Below are 16,634 nucleotides of genomic sequence, written 5' to 3'. Positions count from 1 at the left end.
CGAAACACATTTAAAAGTATTACGATCACTTCCAAGTGTGACTGTAAAACTTTTCATCAAACCCGAAACCCATTTAAGTGCGCAAAGTTCCCACAGTTCAACTATATAATGGACAACACCCACTTATGTTCGGTTTTTCGATAAAAGCTTCAACTGCAGTTGAGGTTGAGGTCAGTTTACTTTAGACGCATTATTGGATTTTACTACTCATCGCAGTTTAAGTTTTTAATTTTATTCGATGCCTAAAGTAATATAAGCTCGCACTGGTCCTGTGTATCCCTTTTGTATTGGCATTAGGTTGCACTGATATGCTGAAAAAAAACAGTCTGTAATGGCTTTCGTAGCAAGGAATTTGTTTTTCTACTCCTAATTTTCCAAAGCGGGTAAAAACATTTTACCCTCTTCTCCCTACCGTTTCAGATAGCGTACATCTTCTATCTCTTTTTATTTACTTCACCTGGTGATTCCACCATGATATTCAACTTATATATTCCGGTATCCGGACATACAGATATCCGGATTTTCCGTTTACGTATCCGGATAGCCGAACAAGGGATATCCAGATTTCCCTTTTATGAATCCGGATAGGCGGATTTTTTGCTTTGCTATCGGGTTATTCAAATATCCGGTTTATCCGGATAGTTGAAAAATCCTGATGCATTTCACAGCCCTATTGAAAACAATACAATAAGTAATAATAATACTAACGGCTAGAAAATAATTAGGCAGGTCCTAATTACTAGTCATCACACTCCTCATCATTCTAGGGCGTTTATCATACAATTAAATGAAAACGTTGGACACGTCAAAATTCTATTGATAGTCATAAGTAAGAACAACTGAACTTTAATCAGGTTATGCTACGCCTCACACTTTTAGAAATTTAATTTATTTTCAAGTTTTTAGTCTTTATTTAATTGTCTATTATTTCTCATTCTATTTAGTCCATTTAGTGACTCATTATTACAACGACTCTTTCCTGACAATTTGTTACAATCTAAGTCCTCAATACATAATCCTTCCAAAGACTTTATTCGACTCAGCGCCACGTGTGCTTGCCCCTCCTCGAACTCCAAAATATTTTGATATCACTTCTACCGTACTGTATGTAATATTTGTTCCAAATATGAGCCAAATCGGACCACGAATACGATTTTTCAATATATCGATCCTTGCGCCACCTAGCTGGAGTTTTTTTCACAAGGGAATTTTATTCTCATATGTATGTAATATGTATTCCAAATATGAGCCAAAACCACAAATACGAGTATTTTTAATATCTCAATCCTTGCGCCACCTGGCGGCGATTTTTTTTCATATCTCGCTACCTGCGCCACCCAGCGGCGATCTTTTTCATCGGTCACTTTCTGTTCTTGTGTGGATTATGTGTTCCAAATATGAGCCAAATCGGACCACAAATACGATTTTTTTTAATATCTCGATTCTTGCGCCACCTAGCGGCAATTTTTTTCATAGGTCGCTTTCTATTCATGTATGTATTATGTGTTCCAAATATGAGCCAAATCCACAAATACGAGTATTTTTCATATCTCGATACCTGCGCCACCCAGCGGCGATCTTTTTCATGGATCTCTTTCTGTTCTTGTGTGTATTATGTGTTCCAAATATGAGCAAAATCGGACCACAAATACGATTTTTTTAAATACTTCGATCCCTGCGCCACCTATCGGAGTTTCTTCTCTTATTAGTGCATTGGGTTCTGAACTATATTCCAAGTTTCAAGCTTGTAGTTTATCGGGAAGTTACTTAAATTTCAATTACAAAATTCTGTTCGCTACACAGAGTCAAACCAAATAAAACCGTTTAATAATAAATGTTTTTTGAATTTGCTCGTATTTTATAGACGGTTCTATAAAACACTTACTCCCCTTATCGCATGCATTCCGAGGAAGGTAATAGACATGGTAAAATGGAAGTGGTATAAGGAGAAGTTGACCAGGGGTTGACCTATTCTAAAAAATCTAATTTTTTGTGCGCTTTGCTTGAAATTTGGCACATACTACATGCGGTACCTTCTTGATCAGAACCTAAATTCCAACCATCGCTAGCGCTAAAACTCCATCGCTGAAAATATCTAAAACAGTAACAAGTGCGGAGAAAAGTATGCAACACTTAGTACCTATGGTTATATGGAATAACCGCTTAAGTACTATGTAAAAGTATTGGAGTTAGGCTGCTCTTCCTTGCAATTATATGTTACTAAATGTTGCATACTTTGCTGCGCCATTGAAACTGTTTTAGATACGGGGACAGTGAGGCGTGAAGGAAAAAGAAGTAGGGATCGGAGAGGCACATTTTAAGGGGCGAAAAGAGGGAGAGGCAGTCCAGATCCAGGAGGAGAGGTAGGGATGGGGATACGGAGAGAGAACCTTAAATGGAGAAGAAGGGAAGGAGAGAGAGGAAAGGTAAAGGAGAGCAAATAAAAGGATAGTATTAGAGTTATAAAAACTTGGCACGATTTAACTCCGAGGAAATTTATGCCAGGCTTCTCTTTTAATTTGCGCCGTGCTCCGTTTAAACGGTGCCGTCCAACAAGGCGCGCCAGTCGCTCCTTCTCTCTGCCAACCGGCGCCAATTGGTCACACGAAGGGAGTTTATATCATTTTCCACCTGGTCCTTCCAAGGGAGTGGGGGCCGCCCTCTACCTCTGCTTCCATAGGCGGGTTCCGATAGAAATACTTGGCCGGAGCGTCATCTTTCATTCGCATAATATGGCCTAGCCAGCGCAGCCGCTGCATTTTAATTCGCTGGACTATGTTGATGTCTGCGTATAGCTCGTACAGCTCACCGTTAAATCTTCCGTCTAGGCACAATGACAAAGTTTCCATCGCCTTTGGCGACAAAGTGCTGTCGGATGCGAAAAAATGCGCGAGCGCTTTCTGCCGACAATACATAATGCATTCTACGGTCGACAAAAATAGACGGAGAGCCAACAGACGCGCACGTAAACATAAGTTCAGCGCGTCACCAATTACCATCACCGCCAAAGAGGTTGAGGATGCCATCGGTCATGCTAAATCATCCAAAGCAGTGGGCCCAGACGGCATAGCCATGCCGATGCTTAAAAGCCTAGGGAAAGAGGGTTTCAAATATTTAGCACATGTCTTCAACCTTTCTCTTTCCACCTTTGTCATACCCGAAAAATGGAAAATGGCCAAGGTGGTCCCGCTACTAAAGCCTGGGAAACCAGCTAACATAGGAGAGTCATATCGCCCGATATCTCTCCTATCGCCAGTAGCCAAGACGCTTGAAGCCATTTTGCTCCCCTACTTCAAATCAAATTTGCAGCTAGTCTGTCATCAGCATGGCTTTAGAAAACTCCATAGAACCACCACCGCGCTAAACAGTACTCGTAGCGCTAGACCTATCAAAAGCTTTTGATACGGTCAACCATGGCACGTTACTGCAAGACTTGGAAGGGTCTACCCTTCCCCCATGTCTTAGAAGGTGGACAGTAAATTATCTGGGTGGTCGGCAGGCATCGGTGCAATTCAGAAACGAAATATCAAAGCCAAGAAGAATTAAACAAGGGGTACAACAGGGTGGTGTGCTATCACCACTTTTGTTTAATTTTCATCTACCTTCGCCGCCGGAAGGAGTTACTATCGTTTCTTACGCCGCAATAATGGCCACAGGCTCGGGCCCACAGATCGATGACCTTTGCAACAGAATAAACGCCTACCTCCCTGATTCCTCCAGTTTTTTCGCCTCGCGAAACCTGGCATTATCACCGACTAAATCATCCGCGACCTTATTTACAACTTGGACGTCCCAAATGTCCGACGATTCTGAACATCCACGTCGATGGCACTACGCTACCGACTGTCCTACACCCCAAAATCTTGGGTGCGACGTTTGATCAGGATCTACATTTTGGTGAGCACGCAGCCGCAATTGTTCCGAAAATCCAGAGCCGTAATAAAATCCTCAAATCCCTTGCTGGCAGTACTTGGGGGAAAAGACAAAGAAACGCTCATTACCACATACAAAGCAATTGGCCAGCCGTTTGCGAGCTACGCGTCCCCTATATGGTCGCCAAGCCTAAAAACTACCCACTGGAAGAAGCCTGCCAAAATACTGCGCTCAGAACCGCCACGGGCTGTCTGCTTATGTCCCCAGAATACCATCTACATAATGAGGCGAGAATACTCCCCATCAGGGAGAGAAATGAGACGCTAACAAAACAGTTCCTGTTGAATACCCCGAAACCTGGCCATCCCAACAGACATCTGATTGATGAGCCAGCACTGCCTAGGGACTTAAGGAGTCATCTCCGTAAGCATTTTGGGGAAATACGGCACCTGAGAACTCAGTCGTATGAAGCAAAAAAACACAAGCAGGTCCTTGGTGAACTCCACAAACAGGCGTCGGACCTTTATGCCGGGAATTGCCCGGTGAATCCAGTACTCAGGGAACAGTACCCAAAACTTGCGGAAGAGGAACGCATACTCCCCAGCGAAAAGCGAGTCACTCTGGCTCAACTTCGTTCTGGATACTGTAACAGGTTAAACTCTTACATATCCAGAATCAACCCCGACATACAAAATGTATGCCCCGCTTGCAATGTGTCCCCACATGACACCAACCATCTCTTTAATTGTAATGTGGAACCAACGCCTCTAACACCCCTTTAATTATGGTCCACCCCTGTAGAAACAGCAAGTTTTCTTGGACTCCCGTTGTGATCGGTCGCAGCTATTAGGTGGGGCGAAACATTGCTACAACAACAACAACAACGGGTCCATAAATATTGGGAAATGTTAACCGACGCATACTGACCCCGGCAAGAATAATCCGTAAAAAAATGTTAACTCCGTCGGTAATTTTTCATAAGCGCGGTTGAAGGCCGCCAATAAAAATAAAAATACTACGGTATGTGGTAATTTTTCGGTTTTTTGGGTGGGCTCAACACCGGTTTGGAGATTAAAATAACACAATTTTTTTCTGTGTTCAACAAATCACAACAACCACGAAAATGTTAGATTTCTTTACAAATATTTCTACACAGAAGAAATATTTTTAATTTTAGATTCGCGTTGCAAGGCCCAAACGCTTTCTTTGACACCAATCCCCAGCGTGTTAGAATATAACCGCAGTAGGCATGCCTGTCGTAAGAGGCGAGGGGTTGTGTAGCGCAACCTTTTCAGGTTACCAGGACAATATATAGCTTCTCCAAACGCAATTGTCAACCTCACCTATCCGTGGCGAATCCTGTTTCATTAACAGCCGAGGCTCTGGCGACCCCAAGCTCCTCATTGAACTTGAGGGTGAGGAGGGAGGGATGGCCTGAAGGTTTAATGTGGCCATACAAATCGTTACCAAGATGGTCGGTCTAGTACCTTAATGGTGCTGTGTTACCGGAGCATAACGGATATGTATCCGGCAAAGGACCATCACATCCGATAACACTCCCCAAAGCCTTCGGGGAGTAACCTTATCGCTGCAACAACAACAACAACAACACCAATCCCGATATTTTTGGACGGGTGTAAAGAATGGCATGCTGTTGTATAAAGTAGGGCTTCGAATCCCGGGACTTCGGAGTTTCATCCCGAAAACCCGGGTTTATACTTATTAAAATCCCAGGGTTCCAGGATATTCTTGGGATCCCATATTGCAAATTCAAAAAATCTTTCACTGATGAATGGTGTTTTTTTATTTTTGCAAGATCTAATTTTAAATAAAAAAATTCTTCTTTTCGGGTAAAGTGCAGCCTTCTTAAGACTTTACAAAACTCAATGATCTGTATTAAAGGAAATAGATATTTTTGTATATTTAGAATTGATGTATAACATGCTTTGTACAGTCTACCCTTCTAGTGCGGAGTCTGAAGATATTTCTCAACTTCCTGTTATATGTGTAACAAGTTAAATTCTAGCCTTTCACATAATACTTCATATCAGCTGCTAAGTGGAATATCACCACATCACGACTACCGTTTGAATAATGCGCTATTTCAAATATATATTTTTTTAAATAAAGAAGTGCTTTGAATCGGCTGAACTTTCACATTCATTTATGTATGTCAAAGTGTAAAATACAAATTATTTATTTTTGTTTAAAGCAAAACAATGTTATTATTTCTTTAATTTTTTTGAATCCCGAACCCCGGGGTTGTCACTTTCAAAACCCCAAATCACGCGATTGTAAAAAAACTATTGGACTCAAAGCTTTACACCCCTATTATGAATTTTCATACGATAAACGATAAGCGCTTGCTAGCGTATCGTAAAAAATCAGATTTCATATTGCGATTTCCACACGCCCGATAGATGTACTATTGTGAATGACAGCAGAGTTTTGTTTACAAATTTTTGTAAATCTATAGGAAAAAGATAGCAAAACAAAACGCAAATACTACAAATTCAAATGTCTTGTACGTAAAAGTGGCAAAAGTTTTTAAAGGTTGTAATAATAACATGTTTCTGCAACCTCTGTTGCCTTTTATGGAAACTCACATGAACAAATTGACGAAACTCGCATAAAGGCCTTAGAAAGAAAAAAATTGAGAGATGCTTCCAATCTTCTTAAAATGAACTCTACACTGTAAGTACTTGACATACTAGAAGTAAATAAATAGATTTCAGAGTATGTCTTAACAGAAGTAGAAGGCATTTTGCGCGTCCGTAAAAATAGGTCATCCATCCCAAATATTTTGAAAGTTTGTGCCACTTTCAGGTTTCTTGCCCAGGGTGTTGCAACAGAGTGTTGGGAATGAGGCTTCAGTTAGATTCTTTTGGATTTTTAATTTTATATTTCCTTTTATTTAAATAGCTCCCAACGTATTGTGCAAAAATTTATCAACGATAGCTAGCGTAGAAAATTGAACAGCTGATGCGATAGTTAGCGTATGCGATAGAAGCGTATCACGATAAACGCTAACGATCGGGTTTCACACGCTAGAATTTATTTCATAATACGGTATAACAGATTACAAGCGTTTATCGTGTATCGTATGAGTTCATAATAAGGGTGTTAGTATCAAAAATCACACACAAAAGATTGTGCATTCACGAGTTCAAAATTGCTTCGTTCTGCACATCTACGTCACACTTGACTTTCAGCGAATGAAAGAAAGAGAGAGAAAAACAAGAGCTGAAGGAAAATGACGTAAAAATTTGCCATAAAAAACAGCTGAACTAATGTTTACATGCGCAATGCGCCACCTATAGAGTAACCCAGCTCCGTAAAAGAAATTTGAACAAAAACATGCTCTTGTATTTTGCATTAAAAACTATAGACCATATATATAGCATATCAGCTGTTGCGCATTCACGAGTTCAAAATTGCTTCGTTCTGCGCATATACGTCACAGTTGACTGCTTGAGCGAATGAAAGAAAGAGAAAAAAACGAGAGCTAAAGGAAAATTACGCAAAAATTGCCCATAAAAAACAGCTGATCTTTTGTTTACATGCGCAATGCGTAATCTTCTGTTTTTGATTTGTGGTGCTGGGGCCCTATTCGCTAACTGTGAGTTTTAAAGTGTACACCAGAAATTGTGTAAACTTTGAAATTCTGATTCTGTAAAAACTTCCTGAGTTTTCTTGGCAATAAGTGTACACTATTGTGACATTCAAAACATACGCACTGTTGCAGAATGACTTTTTTGTTTTCATGGCATTTGATGAATATTTTCTCACTGACATAAGACTTTTACATTCAGCGCTCATTCAGCAAAACGATGTGCACAATAATTTACAGAATCGCACGAAAATTTAAAGTGTAAATTGTGTGTGCAAATGAGTTTTCAATGAGTGTACATTTTTCAGTTTTTCACAGTTAGGGAATTGACCCCCTGGTCTAGTGCTGTCTCCTCAAAAGCGTTCTTGTAGAGTGATAGCTATCGAATTTTAAAATGAAACCGATACTTTAGTTTCCTTCACTAGTTGGCAGCGTTGCCGTTTTGTGCGTAATTACTTAAATGTGGGGAATTTTGAGCGCTCGTAAGTTTTGTGTAATGGAATGTTGTGGGGAATTTCATTTTAATAATTTATAAAGAATATTAGCGGTTCCATGAAGATACAGAAACAGATTTATTTATTTGATGTTCACCGTGTATAAACCATTTTTGTTTTTATAAAATTTTGGGTAACGTTTTACAAAACGGTGCACCACCTAGGTTAGGTTAGGTTAGGTTGCAAGGGCTGAGCTGGACACTATGGTAACAACTCACTACTTAGGCCACCAATGGGCCCATTGTAATACCCTATACGGTCTCAAAGAGGACCCCTACCCTGCCTAAAGCGGGTCTAACCACCTCGTGGAAATTATAAATTTTGCTAGAGCCTTTACTTCATAGCTAGAGACCTCAGCGAGGTCATGTAGAAAAGGTTTACCAATGATGGCCAACCAACGCCTACTAAGCGCTGGACAATGACAGAGAAGGTGCTGGACACTCTCTTCCTCTTCTGTACTTCTGCAGCTGCGACAATAGTCGAAGGTCGTTGCCCCCATTATAGCACCAAGTGGGCCTATTAAGCAATGCCCTGTTAGAACTCTTATCAGGGACGATAGAACTGATTTGTTTAAAATCAGAAGCGCTCCTGTGCGCCCCTTGTCATATGAGGGCCAGGTTTGCCTGGATGTCTCACACGATGATATGGCTGACCATAATCTATTTGCAATTCTTATAGTGCTTGTGTTCACACGAAGCCTGAAAGTGGCCATGGGTATACCTACCGAATCATTTCCCGGAAGGACATGGTCAGTGGTGCCTCTTCTGGCCAGCTCGTCTGCTCTGCAATTGCCTTCAATATCCCTGTGCCCAGGTACCCATATAAGGCTGATACTGAAGTGCTGAGCCAACTCGTTAAGAGATCTGCGGCATTCAGTGACCGACTTTGCGTTGTCGACGAATGAGTTCAGGGCCTTTAATGTGGCCTGGCCGTCTGAGAAAATAAACACCCGTTTACCATCCTTAGGCATAGACCCAGATGGTTCACAGCCCTGTGTATTGTCAGCATTTCCGCTTGGTAAACACTACAGTGATATGGTAGGCGAAAAGAGACCTCTAGACCCAGATCCGGCAAAAAGAGGCCTGCTCCCACCTTCCCGCCAAGCTTAGAACCATCCGTGAAAATGTCGATGGCACCCGGTACCGTATGTTGTCTGGTATTCCAGTCCTGTCGCGATGGTATATATATATACTATAGTTTTTAACGAAGACGTTCTTTGGCGTGCAGTAGTCAGTGCGCACCGGTATTGGGACTGGGGCGTTCGTGCCCAGGATTGTTGCGTGTTCACTAGATCCATTTGACCAGAGACCTGCTTCCCTTATGCGTAGAGCGGCGATGACAGCTATTTCCTTCGCCACCAGGTCAAGAGGTGGAAGGTATAGCATTGTGTTGAGAGGTTCAGATGGAGTGGAGCCGAGAGCCCCGGTGATGCAGAGCTCCGAACTCCGTTGCACCTTTTGAAGCGTTTTAAGATAGGTAGTTTTAGCTAGTGCAGGCCACCAGACCAGACCCAAATAAAATTTCTGATTTCCGCTTTCGGATTCTTAAAACGAAGGTCGAGACGCGTCTTTTGATACCAACTTTGATAATTTTTGATAAAAATTAGGTGTGTCACCGTCTTGTAAAGCGTACAATACCAGTAAGGTTTTGTTGGTTTTTCTGGTTTTGTTGCAGGATATATAACCAATTTTGAGGTAGTCTGCAATACTAGTAAAGCTAAAAATTTCACGTAATTTTTGTACGCTGGGACCTTGAAACCAATGCCATAGCCAAGGTATGATCGCCATTGAGCTAAGATACTGAACTCTTTTATCACTGGAAGAAAAAAAGTTTTCAGAAACGGCGGTTTCAAAACTTTTGAGCCTGCAAAAGGCATTAACATGCCATTCATCAAATGACTGTGAGCAAATGTAAAGTGATGACTTTTAAAGCTCGAATACATAAGATTACAAACGCATGCAATGAACTCATCTGTCAACGCACGAAAATCCTGAATCCAAAATCCTACGTGTTTCGGCCTTGGGGAATTTACTTATTGTCAAAGCTTAGGCTTCGAGTCCCGGGGCTCCCGATCCATTTTGCTATCCCGAAACGCCGGGATTATATTAACTAAAACCCCGTAATTTCGGGACTTTCTTGTGATCTCATCATGGCTCAACTATATGGTTGGCTTATCTCATCAGCTGATTTTATTTTTTTTCATTTCACTGGAGTAGGGATTGTCAAAAGGAGATGGCAAACTCAAAATGAAACCAACACATTGACAACATTTTCTTACACCACACAAAAACTGCTAAATTTTATGTTTTCGTCCCATTCCATTCGCCTAACACGAACACGCAGATGTTGAGAATCTGAACAAAGGTATTGTTGTTGCTGTAGAGATGAGCCGACCATATAGTTGAGCCATGGATCTGATATTTCAAATTGAAAACACTTATGAATAGTGTCCTTTTTTATTTTTGCAATACCTAATTTTAAATCAGAGGAAATCCTCTTTTTCGGATAAAGTTCAGCTTTCTTTAGACGTTACAAGACTCAATGATCTGATTTGAAAGGAAATAGAAATTTTTCTATACGGTGAATCTCGTGGTGTAAATTTAGAATTGATGTATAACATGCGATGAGTAACAGAGTTATTAAATAATGTATTCCCTTTGTAGTAGTTACTCATTTGATTGCAATCCCAGAGGATTGCAATACTTCATTGTTAGTCCGGAATATTGAATAACAATTTTTAATCAGTGTTCCGTTTTGGATTCCGGACTAATTACTCCTCATTGGAGGAATGCATTCCGCAATTCTTTGCATTCCTTTGTATGACTTAAACTACACTTATCTTCGTTTTGTTAAATGATGGCATTGTTGATACATATTAGTACAACAAATGAGTAAATTTCATTCATATATGTATCTTTTTATCCAAAGCATAGTTTTTTAATATCTTATCTACTTATGCGTGCTCGTTATAATTTGCTGAGAGGTACTTGAACTTATGTTTTTGCTTCCGGTTTCTAGAAAAATCACACCACGAAGTCTCAGACTCAATACAATTTTACTGATTCTTACCTTCATAATCTGATTCTGTGAGTTTTTTCACATTATTATTGATTAAAAAATTTAAGTTTATCAATTATTTTTTATAAACTGTTGCACCCTAAATACATATGGTTTTAAAAAATTTCAAATGCACCGTGGCAGTCTTTAGAGTTATCATTTTACTGAAATTTTGCACTGCTTATTTTTAGAACATACTTCGTTATATTCCTCCCGTAAACCTGATATTTGCAAAAAAAAAGTATATATAACGATCGGGTTAGTGCTCATTATAGTAATGCGGGACCAAACATATCGGGACAGGTGTCAGACGCGTTTCGACCTAAACAACAGTAATACGAAAGCGAAAAAAAAATAACTATGTTAGGAGATATTGAAGTTCAAGTTCAACATTTTCATGTGGTTGTTGTAATGTTTTATTTTAAATTGAGCAAATAAAAAAGGAGCAACTTTCAAGGGCATTCGAACATCTTTTTGAGATGGAGTGTTTGCCAAGTCACTGCCGAGGGGCGTCACTCCGCTTAGAAAAACTTTCTTCTAATTGAAAAAACTTGTTTCTAAAATTTTGATGTTGCCTTGCCGGGGCGTGTGTAGGCGGAAGGACTGAACAAAGCGTTACCTCAGGGTGGTGCCCTAACCGAGTTTTTGTTTTATTTTTACATCTCCGGCGCCGACGAGCATAGGTTCTGGCCCTTCCATAGGTGAACATTTCCTCTGCGTCCATGTTTATGACATGGTTGTTGCAAACGTGGAAACTATTGGACATCAAGGGCATTATGCTGCAATTGTACCTACAGTTAAGAGCTGTAACACCGCTGTAACCCTATTGTTGTATTAACGACAAAGACACTCGCCGAAGATTTTGGGGAGCGTTATTGCTGTTTATGGTCCTTTGCCAGATATAAATCCGGTACGTTACGGTAACAAAGCACCATTAAGGCACTACACTGACCATCTCGGGAACGATTAATATGACTACATTAAACCTTCCAGGCCATTCCGCCCCACCCTCTAGTTCCATGAGGAACTTGGGGTCACCAGAGCCTCGCCTGCTAAATAAGTGTATGATACAGTCATATTTTATTGCGGAAGCTGTGAAGCTATACAGCTTTTCATTACGCTTATCAACCCCTTGAATCCCGAAACAAAATCTTTAAGTCCTTTGCTGGCAGCACTTCGGATAAAGGCAGAGAAACGCTGATAGCTACTTATAAGCAATTGGCAAGCCGCTTGCATACATATATGCTACGCGTATCGGTTCGGTCGTCGGGCTAAAGAGCAATGCAGTTAAGGAATCTGCATACCTGTTAAAAAACCGCGGGATGTCTTCTTATGACGTCAGAATATCATCTACACAAGGAGGCTACTTCTACATAAAGAGAAGAAAATAAAAGCTTATCAATTTCTGTTTTTAACTTTCCAGAAACCTGAGGGCATCTCACAATCACTACATAGACATCCGGCTAACAAGAATTCAGGCGTTTAAACTAGAAGAAGAGCACGAAAACGCCCTCAGCCTAATCAATAGTCGAACAAATCTTATACCGATAAATGCCCACGAACTAGAATATCCTAAACGCACAGTCGAGCAAAGAATATTTCCCAGCGACAGTTAATAAAATTGAAAGGTTTAAAACAAACGTAACTGAACCGAAACTGGACAAGTACTTAGTGGGTAGCCTAAATGAACCCATGCCCTTGGCGAATACCGCAGCTGAGCAAATCATCTCCTATAGATGAGGAAATCAAGCCTATTACAAAATCCAGCATTTATATTTAAATTATTACAATTTTCTTCAATCCATAATTTAATTAATTTTAATGATTATTATTTTGTTCTGCCACGAACGTTAATTTACGAACCAATAATAATGTGTTGATATTCACTCCGGTAGCATGAAATTAATGTCATTATTCCAGCTAAAGTAAAACAGTTAAGATGGCAGCTGTAGCTTTCAAAATAGCGGCAGCCTCTGAGCGAGCAATTAAAAATGTAGATAAAAATGCAGAAGGAAATTTAAATGAGGCTATGGAAGCTGAACTTCCAGAGTCCTCCGATGTTGATGAACAGCCCACGCCTTTGACTGATAATTCTGCTCCTGTGGTAACGGTTCCCAGACCAGTGAAATTGCCCTCGGAATCCCTGACATACTCTCTTGACGATGATGTAAAATTTATGATATTGGTATATGTGCCAACTCGTTTTGATCAGAAAAAGAAAAATGTGTATTCGAACCTTTTTTAGGTCTAATGAAGAAGGTGTCATCAGACACATTCCTACTAAATATTCAGATAATAACATCATGGCTTATATTGAGTCGCCAGGCAATATTGTATCTGGGGAAAGTTTTTTAAGAAAGGTGGACGGTGTTTTTACCCCTACCAACACAGTTAAAATTGGTTTTAAGGGAAATGCTATTCCCAAGGAAGTTTGCTTCAAAAGATGTATCTGCAAAGTTGATTACTATATTCCGCAAATTCAGCAATGTCAAAAATGTGGCCTTTTAGGGCATATTGCTGCCTTTTGTAGATCAACAAACTCGCGATGCTTGGCCTGTGGTAGATGTCCACCTTTTCAGGAGGCATGCACTAGCACTTCTTGCATATTATGTGGTGTGAAAGAGCATACCTCCCTATATAAACACTGTCCAGTTAGAGTAGAACGCCACAATATTAAAAAGATCTGTACCATTGAAAATATTTCTTACAAGGAATATAAATCCAAATATGGAAATACTTCAAATAGGATTGATCTCCTTGAAGATTATGACCAAGACTTTCCTGATACCCTGCAATCCAAAGCAGGACATTTACGTAATGGTCAAGCCGATGTAAATCGTGCTCTAACAAAAAGAAGTTATACAAGGATAGTTAAAAGGGCGGTGAAAGTTTTGCCTTCAAAGACAAATTACCCAAATGTCGAGCGGGAGCATTTTGAACCTTTTGGTCCCTATGTAAACAACCATATTGTTTTAGAGTACGAAAAGCTAGTACAATCCTTGTTAAAAGCGATTTAAGAGCTAAATACAAAATTCAATATTCCCTACATGAGTAACCTCGTAACAACTTTCAAAAATAATCTACATGGCACTGCTTCGAATGGCAATGATAATCCAAACTTTTCCAATCTTAATGATGCTGGTGCTGCAATATAATGTTCAAAGTTTCAAAACAAATAAAGATTTGATAGAGATGTATATTAATTCAAATCAAATTGATTTCTGTCTTTTTTCTGAAGTTTTTAGTTTCAATGAAAATTACTTAATTATAATATGGTTTAATTACTTAATTATAATATGGTTTCAAAATTCCGCTCGGATAGTTATGGCGGTGTAGCCATTGCGGTGAGAAATCATATTAAATTCAAAAATATAAGTTTTCGATTACAAGCTGATTTAAAGTTATCAAGACAACAAATCTTGAACCTAATTTTATTCTTTTTTCAGTATACTTTCCACCTTCAGTCTTTTAAAAGTGAGATAGAAAATATTTTAGTTTTTTGTGAGGTATATTCAAATGTTATTTTATGTGGGGATTTCAATGCCAGATCAGCTGTATTCGGGGATGACTAACGCCAAAGGAAGTTTTCTAGCACAAGCCACCAATATGTCGTCATTCCATTGTCTTAATGACAACAGTCTAACCTTCTATTACAGACAAAGGCTTGCGCAAAGCCAACGTGGTAGTGTTCTTGATCTTAGTTTCGTCAATGATTTGAACCTAAAATTTTCTTGGAGTATACTCAATGTATACTTGGGAAAAAGTCATCACAAGCACATTTTAATTGAAGTCTCTAATGTTCACATAAAAGCTCACACCTTTGTTGCTAGAAACAGCCTTCTTGCCAATTTGAGTAAAGCTGTATCCCCACCAAGTTTTCCAGAAATAGAGCAATTTTTTAAAGGAAATTTAAAAGATGCAACGCATACGTGTGCACAAAACAGGGTACCCAAAAGCTGGTAGAATGTTGAACTTACTGCTGCTTTTCGCAGAATGCAAGCTGCGAGACAAAAAGCAAATAGATATGGATGGTACTGCTGCAAACTATCAGGCATTTAAAGATGCTTTAAAGACTTAGAAGGCTATGGTAAAAGATGCAAGACACGAAAATTTTGCAAAACATTTGGATAGTCTAAGTGCCACTCCAAACACCAAATAATTCTGGCAATCCGATTGTAATATTAAAAACTCGCAAAGACCCATGCTCTTGTCATCTTCTTGGGACTCTACACAAAATGCTGCCTTTTTAAATTTTTTACAGAGTCAGGTACCTCGAAACGGGTCCGTTTCTATATAACATCTATCTAATCCTAAAGAATCTCCTTTGATGAGTTATCAACTGCTTTGCATAGCAAGTCAAAGGCTAAACCGGCTGGTTGTAATGGCATCAAGTATGATGTTTGGGGCACTCCCGTGGAAGGTTTATACCAAGTACTCGTGGCTATAAATCATTGCAGGCAGAATAACCCAATTTTGGATTCATGGAGGCTTATTAAAATTGTGCCCTTGCCCAAAAGAGACAAAGACCTTAGTAACATTGAAAATTTTCGTCCTATTTCCTTGCTATCTGTTTCAGTTAAGATGATCAACTTGATGGTTAAAAATAGACTATCCAGGTTTGTTAGTGACAATAACATTTTACCTGCACGTTCTTTTGCGTATCAAAAAAATAAATCTGTTAGTATGTGTTTAAACGAGATGTCACATCTGGTGATGTCACGTAAATTCCTCGGCTTAAAGGTTGTAATGTGCTCCTTGGATATTAGCAAGGCGTATGCATGTGTAAATTTGTCACATCTTTTTCAAATTTTTGAGTCTTTAGAGTGGCCGTCTGATCTATCCACATGGATTATTAATTTCTTTTCAGAAAGGGTGCCTTGCCTAGGGAAGGAGTATGTCAGGGTGTCTGGGGGACTCCCTCAGGGCAGTGTCCTTAGTCCTATAATCCTTAATATTTACACGAAGTCCTTACATTCTCTGGAGGCTACTTGCTAAAGGCTCGTCAAAAAAGTTGGACATCAAATTCATAACATTGAAATTCAACAGGCCCAAGTTTTGAAGTTCTTGGGAAAAACTATTAATACCTCCCTCACTGTTTCAGAACACTATATCAAAGAAGCGCAAAGTAGTTCAAAAGCTCTTAATATGATGAAAAACTGGGATCACACCGTATGTGTCTATAAATTTATATACGAGTTTTGTTCGCTCCAAAATTGAGACAATTAGGTCGACCACATGTCAAATACACAGATAATCATTCTTTCCAAAACCGCCATCTTCGTAGATGTTTGGGTGTTCCACCATCTACCCCAGTTCATGTTCTGTATGCTTTGGCATGGAGCTGCCTCCTAAGGAAAGCTCCTTATTTCTCACAGTCCAGGAACTCATTAAAATAAATTTTCATAATTTAGCACTATTTAGAATGTACAGAACCATGCTTCTGTTTTTTCAAGTTATGCAGTTTGCTATTAAAGATTCAAAGATGTTATTGATAACATATCTACTAATGTTCAATGTGCACCGCTATCAAAATTCACCTTTGTTTTAAATTCTCTGTCTCATCTAGGTATGAACAAGGCTGACATACCAACGAGTGCTAT

This window comes from Eurosta solidaginis, chromosome 3 (assembly GCF_040869045.1).
Source record: "Eurosta solidaginis isolate ZX-2024a chromosome 3, ASM4086904v1, whole genome shotgun sequence".
In the NCBI taxonomy this organism is placed as follows: Eukaryota; Metazoa; Arthropoda; class Insecta; order Diptera; family Tephritidae; genus Eurosta; species Eurosta solidaginis.
This window is presented reverse-complemented; position numbering follows the sequence as displayed.